The 16,099-nt window shown below is 35.1% G+C and overlaps 1 pseudogene; it reads left to right on the top strand.

Moving 5' to 3' along the window:
- LOC118682130 (E3 SUMO-protein ligase ZBED1-like) overlaps positions 1-16,099 on the top strand; it is a 123,038-nt pseudogene that overhangs the window by 78,561 nt on the left and 28,378 nt on the right.

Genomic DNA, 16,099 nt, shown 5'->3' with positions numbered 1-16,099 from the left:
TACCTAGATATTATGAACTAGCTATATGATTTCTAATGTGGTTGCGGTTTTTGGTCGTCCTTCGCGTGGATCGTCTTCAAGCCTAGTTCAAATTCGCCAACAAAAATTCAACGGTGCGTTTTGAAGGGGAGGACTCCTTATACACTTATAACAATTGTTCATAAATTTCTTTTGCTTTAAACCTTTCAAAACAAAGAATCTAATAACTGCGCGATATTTAATATTTTCCAATTTAAAACAAGTATGAAAGAGCTAAGTTCGGATGTAACCGAACATTTTATACTCTCGTAAAGTTAAATGGTATATTCGTTTGAGACTTCTTTATATATTTTAATAATTAGAAGTAGGAACTGTTGCCTTAGTTATTTACTTTTCACTCACAGTGAAAATAATTGGAGCAATTTGTAAGCTAACTTTACTCAAATTATGAGAAATCGTTCTTGTGCTTTTTGTATACGCTTATAATTGATTTTATATAGAATGCATTACAACTGTATTGAGAAGTATGAAAAGATATCGTTTTTGGACAATGAATAACATTTATTTATTATATCGATATTATACATGTTTAGCTTAAAAATAATAAATATTAACAACTTTAAAAATGATATAATATTATTATATTAATTTGTATACAATATTTACAATATTAAACATAAATTTTTGTAGAGATTCTTATACATATATCCAAATTATATTTATTTTTTCCTTATACTATTTAATTTCTTTCATATATTTATACAATAATGTCATATATTATATAATAACAAATTATATGTATAATTTAAATTTTTTTAATTAGATTATTTACTTTCTTAACATTGTCTTAAAAACTACTGCCAAAATTCCTATACCATTCCAATTCGATTATATTTGGAAAAAAAAATGAAGAACTATTGCACTAAGTCTGAAAACTTTAGTTCGAAATGGAGACACAAATACTGTCATGATAGCTGTGTACTGTCTCAAAAGTAATTGCACTTACACGGGAAGGATCCATGTTTGAAAATGCCCAATCAATTTGTGTACCGGCAGGTGTAGTTGAATATTCTGCACCAAGCAGGGAACTAAAGTTTTTTTCTTGGAGCAGATTTCTTATTGCAGTCCCTGTAGACATTAAACAAATGTTAAAATCTCCAACAATTAGCACATTTTGATTGCCTAACTCAGAAGTAAGGACTTCCTGAAGTTCTACAATTAATTGTCTGACAGAGAAAGCTGAATTTCTATACAGAACCAGAATATTAATATTGAAACATTTAAACAAAACCGCTTCTAAAACTTTGCGGCCTGAATAAATTTTCTTTACAGCCTTTGATTCTATAGAGCAAGCAATACTATGCTTTGCATATATTATAATGCCCCGTTTATTTCTGTTGGTTGTTTCCGTGCTATCTATCCTCAGCTCGTTAATTGGAGTAAATCCTGGTATATCAAAACTTTCGCAAGGATAACTCCAAGTTTCTACAAAACATAAAATATCTGAAGATAGCATCAAATAGTCGCTTTTTATATCATTAATGTAAGCGTGAAACTCTGAACATTATGGAATAAAATTTGATGTCCTGATGTTCGGGAAATCATAAAATTGAAACTTGTTGTCAAAGCTTTATTTGTGTTCAATTCCCTCAGTTCCCTAAATACGGGATCCGATTCAGAAAATTTGTTAGGAGGAATAAAATTTCCTATGATAAATAGACCTTCTACAGAAGTAGCTCGACTACAAGCGACTATATTGAAGCTCTAGGCATTCTGGGTCGAGTATGAACTACAACTTTATTATATGCACCCTGACTTTTATGAATAGTTATTCCCCCAGCCGGAACAACTGGAAACTGATTTCTTTCAATTGAAATTTGTTCATTTCTTTTATATTGAAAAGATTTTAGAACTGTATCAATTGGTGTCCAAGAACTTCCTAGAGGATGAGGCTTTTTTGATCGTGCTATCAAACCAACAGTAGGTTCCAAAAATTTAATCCACAGAATTGTTGGAAAAGAACAATGGAAATCAATTTGCATAAGTTGTCCAGCTGCCCCATTAACCAAGCCATCACCCGGGTTTATGTTCACTGTAATCATATATTTGGTGGAGGTTTTTAGTGTCATTTCATAGGGCAGTCCCTGCGTTTCAGAAGTTTTGAAAAGTTTAACTCATTCCATAATATTATAATTTTCATTTATACCAATTCCTTTAACTGAGTCTTTTGCAGTTGAAAGGAAAGCTTCTGTTGGGATTCGACTGAGCTTAAGGGCATTGAAATTATTTGTCTCTTCATTGGACCAAAATAAATGTATGGCATCATCGGGAACTTCTTCGAAATTAACTACTCGAGTTTCAATGAGTGATATGTCCTCATTTGTCATAGTACCAGATGCCATGTGATTTAATGCAATTGCAAATGCCTGATCCTCCCGTTGTCTCATTATCTCTGTTAATTCAAAGTATTTAAATAACTCCCACAAAGGGGAACCAACTAAAGTGCTGTATGCATCATTGGGATAAGGAGAGAATATCCACCTATCTCCAACAGGGAGAGTTGCTTCAAATTACCAAACACTATGATCGGTATACCACCGAAGGGGCTGTCTGTTTTGAAAATTTGTTTTAATCTCGCATCAACAGCGCTAAACATACGAGCACCTACCATCGATATTTCATCAATTATGATTAATTTTAAATCGATAAGTCTGAAATACAATGAATTCATTGTGTCATTTCTAAGTGGCCTCAACTCTCTATTCAACTGATTAACAGGTAAAGAGAATATTGAATGAAGGGTCATTCCACCTATTCCGAATGCTGCTTTACCTGTAGGTGCGCAAAGAAGAACTTTTAAGGAACTTGGATTGGATCCAGGTGTATAATTGTAACGATAGTTAAGAGCTTGATATATTGCAGATATCAAACGACTCTTTCCTACACCTGCACCGCCGCCAATGAACTCATAAAATGGGAGATTTGTTTTTAGGTGGTGCATCAAATGTGTCAAATAGGTTCTTTGCTTAGTATTTAGACTTTGAACTAAAGAAAATAATTCCTCAACTGGAATTAAAAGGAGTAGTTTAATAAGTCTAATATTGCAATCAGATTCAGTGCCATTATCTGTTGAATCTTCGCCATGCAAGTCCAGCAAATTTATATTTGGGTTTATTTCTGGAAGTGCCAACACTCTGAACTCATTTTCCACGATAGGTAGTTCATTTTAAGCACCTTTGTCCAAGTCTATTTCATTATAAAGACTTTCTAGAACATTTTCAAGTTCTCTTTGCTCAAAAACATCATATTTTCCTCAATTATAATACGATGTGTTATGCAAGTCTGCTCATTATCGTTTTCAATGAGATCTTGCTGTTCATTCCGCCAATAATAGTAAAGCATTAATATTTCGCGGAAATACTCAACTCTGGTCAAATCTGGGTTAAACTTTCTATACCGAATAATACAAGGTTTGGTACGTTTTTTCACAAAACCGCTACCGTCTTTAAGAGGCATGACAACCCCGCTTTCTGGTAAATTATCGTCTTCCCTCTCTTCTTCTTCATGATCACTATCTTAAAACGTTTTGAATTTGACTTGTTTCTGTAAGAGGTAACAGTATTTGCGTTGAAGGCATTGGCGGATATAGTATACCAAAACGACAAAACTGTTGTCCTCTTATTTCCCTAGTACAAGACCGACTGTGGTTATGCTTTTGATAACCCAAATAATTTTCTAAGTGGCTGCTCGAACCATCGGTAGAAATATAATTGTCAATAAAACTAATGACATCAGGGAATGTCTGAGGATCTTGAAGGTTGATCCTGGGAGCATTATTAAGCCAATACATGCCATGTACATGCGGGGAACCTCTCTGTTGAAACTCCACTCTCCAGTAGAAATTTGTAACAAAATGCTCTCCAAAAATGCCGGCGTTATCTTTAAAAAGCTTAAGAATTTGTGGCGGTAGTCAAAATATCTAGCACAAGTAACCGCGTCTGACCGAATTAAGCGATATCTATCTTGGGTTGTTAAACTGTTGGCTTCCTCTTCCGAAATATCTTTAGAATCAACAGTTTTAGAGAGGATGACCAAAAGCTCAACCCACTGAGATTCTGCAGCCGATAAAGTGATAAAGAAGGTTAAAAGCCCAAATTGACGAATCATAGCGATTGCCTTTTCCTTCTCAGCTTCCCAGTGCGCAGATGAGGATCTAACGCCTTTAAAATCTTGTAACCATCATCGTGTAAGTAATTAAGTTTTGAACAAAGTTTTCGTTTAATAGATTTTGGGCCGTAACTCTGTTGCGACCTGAAAACTTTCTAAGGCAAATAATGTACTATTCTTAATTTGTAGCAGTTCTAATTTTTTGTAATCATAGAACAACTTTGGAATGGTACACGCTCTTCTGTCAAAACGGCGAATTTCAGAACGTATTATCTTGCTATACGTTTCAGAGCATGTACGCTTCTGCCCAACGTATATTGTTCCAAATGAACTTGACCTTGTCTAAGACGTCTCTGATTCAAAATTTCTTCCCTCATACCCCTCCTACTAAGCTGTCGATATTATGTTTCTCTATCACGCTCCTTTCTCCTTATTTCAGGATTTCTTCTTGCATGTTCCCTTTGCATTTGATTACGAATGCGCTCTAAATTCCTTTACTCAGGATTTCTTGCGCGAAGTTCTCTATGATCCCTAGTGTTCCTACTTTGTTTATCATAACGTACCTCAGGATTGTCTCGACGAGATCTATGACCTCGAGTATTTCTTATTTGCTCTTCAGAGCGAATTTGTGGATCTTTCCGCCTTGTTCTATGTTGAACAGTATTTGCAACTTTCTCAACAGATCGAACCTCGGGGTCTTCACGCCGAGACCTATGACCTCGAGTATCTCTTATTTGCTCTTCAGAGCGAATTTGGGGATCTTGCCGCCTTGTTCTATGTCGAACAGTATTTGCAACTTGCTCAACAGATCCAACCTCGGGGTCTTCACGCCGAGACCTATGACCTCGAGTATCTCTTATTTGCTCTTCAGAGCGAATTTGGGGATCTTGCCGCCTTGTTCTATGTTGAACAGTATTTGCAACTTGCTCAACAGATCCAACCTCGGGGTCTTCACGCCGAGACCTATGACCTCGAGTATCTTTTATTTGCTCTTCAGAGTTAATTTGTGGATCTTGCCGCCTTGTTCTATGTTGAACAGTATTTGCAACTTGCTCAACAGATCGAACCTCGGGGTCTTCATGCCGAGACCTATGACCTCGAGTATCTCCTATTTGCTCTTCAGAGCGAATTTGCGGATCTCGCCGCCTTGTTCTATGTTGAACAGTATTTAAATATTGTTCAAAAGACCGTACCTCGAGATTTTCCCGCCAGGTTCTATGTTGATTTGTATTGACAATTTGTTCGGACGGACGTACATCGGAATCTAATCTACGATAAGCGTGACTTACAGTATTTTGTGACTGCTCACTATCTCCATATAAAGCGTTTGCACGAAGAACTCTCATACGTCTTCCATTCTGAAGACGACTTAGTAATATAGATTTTCTACTTAATCTAGGCATAATTAATTAATAATAAATGGATTAATATATAAAATACTTATAGATAATACTTATATAATTCAGTCCGTCCGGGTGTTAAAAGTTGGATCCTAGGTTCTGCTCTCTTTCACTGTAATTCCTTGTAAGTCCTTGCTATGACTCCTTTCCTGTTCCTTGTATAGGTACTATGGTATACTGGTGCACATATGTATATGCGTTTGCTCGCCACGGTATATAATACGGTTTTGCTCGTCACTGTATATAATAATACTATAAACACTATATAACTAATACATTAAAATTAGTTTGAATAAAGCACTTTGCTGGTAAAGACATCTAGTGAAACTGAAACTACAAACACAGTGTACTGATATTTATTATACTCTTGCAACATGTTGGTACAGCTTACGTACTTTTGTATACCTACATATATATTACTTAGCTATTCACTAACATAATAATACATAATATTTAGTTATATTTATATTTTAGAAATTATTTTCAGTTTATTTCATTGTATTGAAATTAAGTTCTCGGAAAACTCCTCCGTAAATTACTTTTGTTAAACGCTTTCTAAAACAGGGTAGATCCCCCTATTTTTAAGGGTCTACCCATGAAGGCTAAATTAACAATAACTTACATATAATTGAGTATGGTATACACATATGTAGAGCAGGTATGTAGATTTTCTTCTATCTGTCTTAATATCTAAACCTTTCATAAGCTGCCAACGGCGCTAGGTAAAAATGTAATTTTCTTGAGTTTACAGTTCACCTCATGACCTTCATATTAAAATGTGTCGCAAACTGAAATAATAGACAGTAGCATGTAAACCTACCCCTGTGGGCAGGGGATAGAATATGCCCGCGGCAAGGCATACCTGTCGTAAAAGGCGACTAAAAGCCAATATGCACTATGACTGTTGTTATATTCTTTGCCCAGTAATATCAGCATAGTATATGGAGTGATAGTGCTATAATACTCAGCTTGAACTGATATTAGAAACACTTTAAATGAAAAAAGCTAATAAAAAGACATTTGAAGTTCAAGCGACAAATGTCACCAGTCATTTGAGTAATGGGAGCTCAACTGGCAGTAGTTTAGGCTACGCAGTCTGACCGGAGATTTTCCGGTACCACGGGGAGCAGAAAGCCCTTGGACTTCTGTTCAATCTGCTCATTGGGTTCGGCCCTTTGGGGAGTATCGTGGTGGCTGTGGTTTAAACCTAAATACTGGAAGAACTGAATTTTCAGTTCGAAAAAAAGAAGTTACACAAGTAACTGGGTGCCGTACCCGAAAGCGGAAGAGGTTTTAGGTCGGCCTCGAATCACACCAAGATGGTAGTGTGGACCCAGACACACTGCCACTGGTATCCAAATAAATACTTGCAAAAAGCTCGTATTGTTTGGGGCGCTGATCAACGCATTGTATTGATACGTTGTGTTTTTGAACACCGTGAGGTAAGGCCGTCGCCGGCAGGTACTCACGTAAATCTACAACGAAAGTAGCATGTAAACCGATGGGGTCGCAGTTTATCTATAACCACATAAAAAGGGTCTTTAGCCCTTTTGATACTACATTACTAATATTTATTTCATGCAATTTTTTCTAGAAAGATTTTTTTGCTCTATACAAAGTCCAACACTCTAAGAAACTTTTTTAGCATTGTTGACTGGTATATTTTATAATGAGTTCAACATGATGGCTGAGAAAATATACTTACAATTGATTATCACCAAATATTATAAGAAATATATGTGTATAGAAATCTATATCTATCACTTTAGGTGATGCAAACAACTCTTTGGTGAACAAAACTATACTCTGTTGCAACATGTTGCGAAAGTATAAAAATGTTGCGAAAGAATTCAACATTCATTACTCGATTATTATTTGGTATCTTATTAACTTATGTTATTGATCATAGATTTATTTTGTGTCAATACTATTTTTTTCTCCGAAATGTTAACTTTTATAAAAAGAAGCTATTTAACTCAAACATGGTATATGTGATATAAACTGAACCAAAGGGGTTAGATTTGATATGTGGGGTATATGAGGTTGCTGTTGTACCAGAGGAGCGGAAATCAGTATATTAGGGTTATAAGGTTTAACCAAAGTCTAGACCAATTTCATTCATATGCAGCGATATACATTATTTTTAAGAAAAACTGTCCATTTAATTTCATTAAATTATCAAATTGACGAAAATAATTATACCATAAGTAGTACATGTGAGCTGGGAACATCAAAGACCAGAAAATTCCTCCAAACCGTATATTAAAAAATGTTGAATTAAACATCTATTATTAAATGATATCGTGATTAAATTACAATCAAATTTTGTATCTTCTTGACTTATATTAAAGGCCATAAACTTAGTCTCAGTTTTATTGCTTGAAGTGAGATATACATAAGTATGAATGTGATATTAACTCCACCAAAGTGGCTAAATTTTATATTATAAGCTTAGGTGTCAAACGTCAACCAGAGAATCGGAATTCATTATATGAAGGTGTGAGGTTTAGACTTAGTATATACTAATTTCATTCTAATTCAGCGTCAAACCACATAATTTTTAAGAAATCTTTTCCACTTAATTTCGTTAAAATATTACGTTAATCAACCGGAACGGTGTAAAGTCAGGTGGAAAGACGGAAATCAAATATATATTGAGAATAGAGAATAATATTACTTTTGACATTTCTCAGCTATACTCGAGAACATATTTTGAAGCAATTTTATATATAAAAAAAAATATTAATATTCACTGACCGGAATATTCGGCATAAAACTGGTTAGAATAACGAAAAGCATTATAAGTAGTATGTGGAATTTGAGGGTAGTATTAACCCGATTTTATTAATTTTTTCCAATACCACATACTACTAACATGCCACAGACTAATAAAATGTTCCCACTGTTTCATTAAGGTACCTCACATGCCATCACCAATCAAATGGAGTAGAGTCAGACGAATGTTCGAAAATCCTGATATTAGTTACATGGGGGCTAAGGAAAATTTTCACCCGATTTGATCTTGTTATGAGTAACACACGCTCTCTCATTTTCATTGAGATAACTCACATATGCGGTATAAAGTCACGCGGAAGTTCAAAAATATTTATATTAGATATATGAGGGCTACAAGAACTATTGATCCGATTCAACCTATTTTTGAAACAAAGACATACTATTATCGATAGTTGCATTTATTTATTCTATTATATGAATTTCAATTATATATCTTACACAATGGCCGATATTTACGGTAAAAAGTGGGGTCCACATATTCAGTACCTAGGGGCTTGAACAGTTTTGGTTCGATTTAGAGAAATTTTGGTCACAAGGTGGCATACTTTAAACGTATTATTCACGCAAAGTTTTACCCCGATACAATCATTGTTGCTTGATTTGCATAGTGGAAAGTGAAAGAATCAAGTGGAATTTAAAATAGTGTCATATGGAAAATAGGCGTGGTTGTAATCCGATTTTGCCCATTTTCGCACCATAACATAGAAATATAAAAAGAATGCTATGTACCAAATTTCGGTTAAAAAGATCCCAAGATATGGGTTTTCACCTAAAAGTGGGCGCTTTTAGTAGTTTTTAACAGTACCGTTACATGGGGAATGGGCGGGATTGTCACCCGATTTCATCCATTCTCACACCATAGGTAGAGGTGCAGCAGAGGTAAAATATTTGCTTTCAGTGAATTTTGTTATTATAGCTTTAGTAATTTAGGAGATATGCACATTAAACCTATTAGGGGCGGGACCACGCCCACTTTAAAAAAAATTTAACTGCAGATGCCCCTCCCTAATATGATCTCGTGTACCAAATAAGAGTCTTGTATCTTATTGCGGAGCTTAGTTATGACAATTTATTTGTTTTTGATTAATGGCGTTTTGTGGGCGTGGCAGTAGTCCGATTTCGCCCATTATCGCACTATGACATAGAAATATGAAAAGAACGTTATGCACCGAATTTAGTTGAAATCGGTTAAGCAGATCTCAATATATGGGTTTTCACCTAAAAGTGGGTGGTGCCACGCCATTTTGAACGCGGTTCCTATAAAGTTATCTCATACCATCCCAAAGATAAAATTTAGTTGCCACCCGATTACAACTATTTTCACATTGTAGGTAGAAATTCTAAAAACATTTGCTTCCAGTGAATTTTGTTATTATAGCATTAGTGGTATAGGAGATATGTTCATTAAACTTATAAGGGGCGGGACCACGCCTACTTAAAAAAAAAATTATAACTGCCGATGCCCCACCCTAATGTGATCTCGTGTACCAAATAACAGTCTTGTAGCTTATTTCCCAGCTTAGTTATGACAATTTATTTGTTTTTGATTAATGACGTTTTGTGGGCGTGACAGTGGTCCGATTACGCCCATCTGCAATACCACCCATCTCACGGTACCAAGAAACATGTCTACCAAGTTTCATAAAGATATCTCAATTTTTACTCAAGTTACAGTTTGCACGGACGGACGGACAGACAGTCACCCGGATTTCAACTCGTCTCTTCATCCTGATCATTTATATATACATAACCCTATATCTAACTCGATTAGTTTTAGCTGATACAAACAACCGTTAGGTGAACAAAACTATTATACTCTGTAGCAACATGTTGCGAGACTATAAAAATGGAATAAAATGTTGACAGTAGCAAACGGTGGGTCTGCTTTGTGTGTTCAATTGGTACAAGCGTTTTACAGAAGGCCTTGAAGATGTTGATGACGATGAGCATCCTGGAGGTGCGACCACGTTAACAAGCAAAGGAAACATCGAAACAGTGAAAGAAATTGTACTTGAAAGTCGTCGAATCACTATTAGGGAAGTTGAAGAGGATGTTGGCATATCAATCGGTTCATGCCATTCAATTTTCTCGAAATTGCTAAATTTTGAGCAAAAGCATTGTCGCATTAGTATTCCTTTTTTTTTTGGCCAAAAACAAAATGGTAATCATGCTTTAACCACCGTATTCACTAGATTTGGATACCTGTGACTTTTTCGTTTTTCCTATCCCCACAATTGATGAAATCAAGTCTGAATCGAAGAAAGAGCTGATGGCCATACCAAAAAGCACATTTCAGAAGTGCTTCGAGGATTGGAAAAACGTTGGCACAAGTATATTATATCCGAGGGGGATTACTTTGAAGGGAACTAAATAGATATTGATGATTAAGTAAGTACTTTTTGAAGAAAACTCAAAATTCACCTTTTCCTTTAAACACATCTCGTAATATATATGTATATAAATGATCACGATGACGAGACGGGCTGAAGTCTTAGTGACAGTCTGCCGTTCGTCAGTCCGTGCAAGCGATAACTTGAGTCAAAATTGAGATATCTTAAAGAAACTTGTTACACATGTTCCTTGGCAAGTGAGTGGCAGTGAGGACGACTTCATAGATGGGCGTAATCGGACTACTGCCCCGATCACAAAATGCATTAATCGAATACCAATAATTTTCCATAACTAAAATAGAATAAATTTTGCACATGACATATAATTTCGGCAGCTCTTGCGACAGTTTGAAAAAAGGTGAAATCGAATGACAACCACGCCCACTCCTCACATAATGGTTTTGGTAAAATCTACTAAAACTGCGATAAATAAATAACGATATGCGTCAGAGACATTAAATTTTATATCCGAGATGACACAAAAAGACTTTATAGGAGCGAGTGTCAAAATTGGACAATGGGCGTCGCACCGCCCACATTTAGGTGAAATCACATATCTCCGAACCTACTCCACCAATTTCAAATTGGTACATACGATAACTTCGACGCTCCCTTGTAACAGTGGGAAAATGGGCGAAATCAAACTACCTACTTCCCATATATTACAATTTTAAATTCCATCTCATTTTTTCACTTTACACAATTTAAGTGCCAATGAATATACATATAACTTTACATGAATAGTGTCTTGAGGTATGCCATCTTGAGTCTAAAAATTTTCAAAATCGGACCATAACGGTTCAAGCTCCATCATACAGAATATGTGGACCTAAATGCGTATGGCTGAATTTTTGCCGAAAATATCGGTTAATCTGCGAGATATATAGTTGGGAAAATATTTTTTTGATGATAATATAACCTTGTATTAAAAATGGGTTTGAATCGGATCAATTAGCCCCCATATACCTAATATAAAGATTTTCAAACTTTCAGTTGACTTTATACCACATATGTATATCGGCCAATGAGGGAGTTATTTTAATGAAATTGAGAAAGGGTATTTTTCTATTAACAGTGTATCTTGGTACTTAAAATATATACATATGTATGTTTATATTTATTAATGGTAAGGTGCCATAACAAAGCACTCAATTAAGATATCAAATTGTAATTGCGTAAAAGAAATCACAATAGCAGTAAGACAGCTGTGAGCTATAAAATTTTTAAAAGTGGTACTACTTGACCGACTTCAACTAAATTTGGTGCGTTAAGTTACCCAAATATTCCTATTATACACTGTAAAAGTGCGAAATCTGATGACAATTTTTAAACTGCATCTAATTTTTTTACTTAACAAACATCAAAGATCATTTAATTTATCAGAATACAAATTTATCCAAATAGTGCCCTCAAAGTATTTAGGCTAAGATCCAAACATTTACGAAATCGGACTACAATTTTTCAAGGACCCACACACCAAAAACATATGTGGACACCAGTGCCTACGGCTGATTTCTTACGGAGCACATCGCTCAATCTGTGAAATCTAGTTTTGAAAATTTTGGGAGAATATTTTTGTTATAACAGCCTGTCCTTGTGCGCAAAATAGGTAAAATCTGGTAAATCCTTCCCTTAGTCCCCATATATCGGGTATAACTATTTTCGAAATTCCGGCTGACTTTATACCGCATCTCTTGGCCGAAATGTAAGAAATCTTAATGAAATTTAAAAAAAAATCTCTCTTTAATAACAGTGTAGTACCCTCTTGCCTAAAGTGGATGAAATCAGGGCAATATGTCCCCTAGCCCCATGTACCTAATATTCGAGTTTTCAAACATCCGCTTGACGTTATACCTTATACATATATTGGTCATACTGTCAGGTGTCTTAATTTGCAAATTTCGAGAGTATACAATGTTCGGTTACACCCTAACTTAGCCCTTCCTTACTTTTTTTGTTTAATTTAGTACTCAACATAAAATACAAAAAGCTTCCATTTGATTCATTGTAATACGAAACAAATAATAACACACGAAATATCGAACGCCACAGCTTAAATGATGCCGTTAAGAGAAGCGCTATTTTTCATCGCGAGTTGCAACAAACGGAATTGTATTATTAGTCTGCAAATAATTGCCCCAAATAAAGTTGTAAGTGGTTAGTGCGTCAAATGAAGAAAAGTCCAGCAACAAGCACTCTACAGTTGATAGAAATGGCCAAAAAATATTTAGGCAAGACTTGCGATCCCGAAACTGTTCGAAAAGTACTTACGGAAAGAAGCAAAATTAAATGGCAGAATAGCCATAGTGCAAAAAATAGAAGTAAAATTCTGCTGTTTGCGCGAAGCCGTCTAAATAAGGCACCACCAATTTGGAGACTGTACTTTTTGCAGATGAGGTCAAAATTAACTTAATTTGACCAGATGGCTGACCATTTATATTCCGAGAAACTAACACGGAGCTCATACCTCATAATTTGCGTGCTACTATAAAACACGGTAGCGGTATTATTATGGTGTGGGCATGTATGCCATCACATGGAGCCGGAAATGAACTTTTATACTTGTAGAAGAAACAGTGAACAAAAATGTGTATTTAATAGTTCTGCAAGAATATTTGGTTCAAATCGCTAGAAAATTGCAAATTTAATTTAACTTTCACTTTTACGAATTTGAAGCTCATCGAAAATTTTGGTCGATTTGAAGAGAAATAGAAAAAACTTGACATCCAGAACATATCCGATCTTAAAAAAGCTATACTGGAGGAGTGGAACCAAATAAAACCGGAATACACCAAACAATCGACAGACTCCTTGCCAAATAGACTTCAAGCAATGGGCAACGCGAGTATATTTTTCAGTTTTTTGCAAATTAAGATATTTTAAGTCTTCTCTTATTTTTTGATTGGAAGTTAATAATTTAATATATTTTATGTTTTTGTCGTCCATTTCTTTGCCAGGTATTCTCCATATGAAACTCTTGCGATCGAAATATGTTAATTTTGGTTTCGTCAATGAAAAGAACCTAAAAAATAATTAAAATTCACATCAAGTTTCATGATTCAAGCTTAGAAACAATTTATCGTACGCTAAAAAGAAAAGACCTTCTCTTGATATTCCAGAGTAATTTCCATTCCTTCCTTTAGGTTTTTTTGTGATATCACTAGTATTCGACGAGGTATTCTAGCGTTAAGTTTATTTTAACTAAGCAATCTACGAACTGTTTCTCCACTTACTTCAACTTTTTTTTTTAGATATGGGTTATTTTTGATTATTCCCAACTAAAACCGCGCACTTTGGGTGTCAATTTTTGTTTTGTACTTCTGTCAAGTATTCTATTACATAAAGCAAGAGTTATTTTAAATCACTGTTACAGTAGATTTTTTTTCCAACAATTTCGCTTATTTTCCCATAGATTTATTATTTTTATAATTATTAATAATAATTTTCCCTTCTTCAATTGTAAAGCGAGGCATTTTTCAAACTTCAGTCGCTGATAATCTTATTCTATTGCCTGTTAATAAACTACTAAAAGCATTTTCAATTTGAGTTTAGTTTTCCGACAAAATAGCAGTCCTATGGCGCGCCGCGAACTGTGTTCATTTTGTTGTTGTTATAACATACACATTGGTTGTTTTTCTTCATGTTGTTTTTTTTTAATTTTTTAATTACAGAGCATAATAATTTTGTTCACCTAACGGTTGTTTGTATCATCAAAATATAATCGAGTTAGACTTGAGCGAAAATTAATTTGAGTAAAAATTTAAATATCTTTATGAAACTTTGTACAGCTGTTCCTTTGCCAAAAAGTGAGGGCGAGTTCCTAGATGGACGCCCACAAAACACCATTAATCGAAATCCTATAAATTGCCATAACTAAGCACTGAATTAATATACAGAACTGTAATTTGGCACGAAGATCGCAGTAGCAAAGTGGGCTAAAATTTTGAAAAAATAAAAAACGTTAATTTCGGTTGCACCGAAGCTATAATACCGTTCACAAATACAAAGGCTAATTAAAAGAACTTGATTCCGGTTGTTCAATTTGTATGGCAGATATATGCTATAGTGATCTGATCTATACAATTTCTGCGGAGAATACATCGTTGCCTTAGAAGATAACTCATGCGTGAATTTCGTGAAGATACCTCGTCAAATAAACAAGTTTTCCATGTAAGCACTTTTCTCCGATCCTTCAGTTTATATGGCAGCAATATGCTATAGCCATTCGATCTTTACAATTTCTTCAGAGATTACATTGGCGTGGCCCCGTCCTCTAAAAGGTTTCATGTACAAATCTTCCAAGCCATTCAAGCTGAAATAACTAAATTCGCTCAAGACAAAACCCTTAATCACTTCTACCAACACTGCAAAAATGGATGATTGTCCACTCGACATATAACGGTACTGTTAAAAACTACTTAAAGCGCGATAAATCAATAACAAAATACGTCAAAAACATTAAATTTTACTCTCGAGATGGAATGAGAGGATCTTATAAGAGCCGCGGTCAAAATTGGATAATGGGTGTGGCACCGCCCATTTTCAGGTGAAATCACATATGTATCTCAGGACCTGCTCGACCGATTTCAACTTAATTCAGTATATAAAATTCTTTTAACGTTCCTATATTACGGTGCGAAATCTAGTGAAATCGAACTACAACGACGCCTACTTCCCATATAACTCAATTTTAAATTTCAAATCAAGCCCTAATGAATGTATCGGCATATAACACATGCCTTTAATACCACCTTATGAACAAAACTGTTCAAATAGTCGGTCGAAAATATCGGTCAATATGTGAATAATAGGACTGTTTTCGAACTTCTGGCTGACTTTATACCCTATATATTGGCCAATATGTGAGTTATCTTAATAACATTGAGCGGGCGTGTTTTTTTAATAACGGTACATCTGTGTTCCTGTGAAAACTTTCCCTAGCCCCCCTGTAACTAATATCAGGATTTTCAAACAAATGGATATAATTTGTCGCTTTGTTATGGCAGATAATGCAGATATTGACTCTGTAGTGTATGAAAACTGGTCAGATATTGCATTCCATTGGATCCCCAGTGTTTTTGTTGTACTTTCCTTTTCAAATTTTAGGAAATTAGTATCTAACAAATTTTCATTTGGTATATTTTTTAGAATCTTAGGGTGGTTCGCCGTTATCTTTTTCAACGGAAACCCTGTGGTATAGAGGGCTTGTACCACTTGTGATTACTACTTGTGTTTACTACTGCGTGATGAGGCAAGTAGAATGAGTAATATTTGCCGTTGATGATTTTTTCGCATGGGCTTACTCCCTCCATGTGGTCTAAATGGAGGTATTCTTCCAACACACTATCATATACTGGTTTGAGTTCG

Source organism: Bactrocera oleae, chromosome 4, assembly GCF_042242935.1.
Source record: "Bactrocera oleae isolate idBacOlea1 chromosome 4, idBacOlea1, whole genome shotgun sequence".
Lineage (NCBI taxonomy): Eukaryota > Metazoa > Arthropoda > Insecta > Diptera > Tephritidae > Bactrocera > Bactrocera oleae.
This window is presented reverse-complemented; position numbering and strand designations above follow the sequence as displayed.